Source organism: Prionailurus viverrinus, chromosome A3, assembly GCF_022837055.1.
Source record: "Prionailurus viverrinus isolate Anna chromosome A3, UM_Priviv_1.0, whole genome shotgun sequence".
In the NCBI taxonomy this organism is placed as follows: Eukaryota; Metazoa; Chordata; class Mammalia; order Carnivora; family Felidae; genus Prionailurus; species Prionailurus viverrinus.
This window is the reverse complement of record NC_062563.1, coordinates 79,148,569-79,150,541: the sequence shown is the minus strand read 5'-3', so window position 1 is coordinate 79,150,541 and position 1,973 is coordinate 79,148,569.

The following is a 1,973-nucleotide window of genomic DNA, read 5'->3' as shown; positions in this document are numbered from 1 at the left end:
GCGGAGGCGGCGGGCGCTCCGGGTGGCCGCGGTCGCCCCTGCGCGCCGATCCGGGCAGCTGCCGCCTGAGCCTTTGTCCTGCCCTGCCCGCCCTTGTGCTAAAGGATAGGCGAGAGGACGCTGAGCGCAGGCGGCGCCAGCGGGCATCCACCCGAGTCCCGACCCGGCTCCCACTGTCGGAAGCTCGGCCCCACTAGAGCTCGGGTTAAGGGCAAGAAGCTGGAAGCGCCTGAGTGGGACCCAAACGCCTGCTCAGGAAGCTTCGAAGCCTCCCCTTCCACCCCTCTGCAAAGAATTTGCCCCAGAATTCCACCCTGTGGAGGATTTTCACCACTGACTCTCCAGTTGAAATGCTCTAGGGCCTGGGTGTCACAAATTCAGAGAAGGTACTGGCATTTAGATTTACCAGGAAACTAGTGAGCGCCTGGGTCTGGCTCCCAAGCTCCTGTCTGCAGGACCCAGCAAAACTTGTCTCCACTCTTGCCCTCTAGTCCGGCAGTCCGATTGAACTTTCTGTGGTGATGGAAATGTTCTGTATCTTCAGGGTCCATAATTTGGTAGCCATTAGCCACCTGTAACTATTGAATGCTTGGCGTGTGGCTGAAGAACTGAATTTTTAATTGCATTTAGCTTTAATGAACTTGAAGTAGCCACATGTGCTTGCATGTGTGTAGAGGTCCACGGCTACCCCCTTTGGACCATGCAGCTTTAAGGGCTCAAGTTCATCTGGGCGGTTGAATATGTAGTTATGTTGTTAACAGTAACATTTTATAAAGATTCACATAAGGATAGAGCATGTGGCTGTTGCATCTGAAAAGGTGCCTGGAAGTAGGTGGCCTGGGAAAAAGAAGAAGTGGGGAGTTTATTTTGGCTGTTGGGGGAGATGAGTAGGGGGTGAGCTCCATGCAGGGTGAGGTGGCATGGGGAAAAAAGGTGAAGAGGAAAGGAGTCTTTAAAATCCCCTGTTTCTATTGCAAGTGGGACTGGCCCAACTTTGATCTGTATTTAGAGAAAACTGGGGGGCATAGTCACCATCATGTGGCTGAATATACAACTCCCACATGCTGGGCTTCCTGGGACAAGGTTTAATCAAACCCAGAAACAACTTGGACAGAACTTGGGTTCTTCTTCAGTCCTATGTGCGTGTTACCAGGCTTGGAGGATGGCCTGGGTCTGCATCACTGGCCAGTGCAGGTTGGGGTTCTTCTGCTGCTGTTTTCCCTGGATATGTGATAAATATTAAACAGAGACTGTATTGCTGTGGGTTAGGAGAGTGTGTGAATGGGGTGGGAGACAATCCCCGATAGGGAAACCAGAGGATTAGAAGTGTTTCTTCATGGGCAGAATGTCTCAGGTGGCAAGTTGACTTCTCACTCTTCATCATCCTTTTACATTCAAGGAGGTATTTAAACATAAAATTCACAAGTTACTTGCAGCAGCAATCATCAGGGCCTCTGGTACCTGAAGACTGCTTAGTCACCTGTCTCCTCCAAGAGTAAACCAATTGACAACTTCCATTTATTTTGATTGAAAATAAACATGTACACCTGTATGGTTTCCCTGGTCTACTTATTGAACATTTCTGATAGCATTCCAATGATGTGACCATTTTCTAAAATCCGAGGCGGATGCTCCCTTTTGATCTTCTAAATGACATTGGTGTGTGTGTGTGTGTGTGTGTGTGTGATGGAGGTAAATGGAGGGAAGGGCAAAAGTGGACCAAGAAATTTTGTATTATCTTTGTGGATTCGATGTGCCCTTTAACCTGTTCTAAAAGTACCCAGAAACCTACCTGTGGACACTGACATCCTGGAGGAGTGGAAGCTGGCTGAAGTGTTCTGGCCGGGGCTCCTTCCCATAGTCAGCATTCAGTAGATATTTGGTGAATTTTTATGAGAATGGACAATGGGCCATGATACCATATCCAAACTATCTGTGTGAATTGTCCATCCCTTTTTGTTTTGTTTTATTTT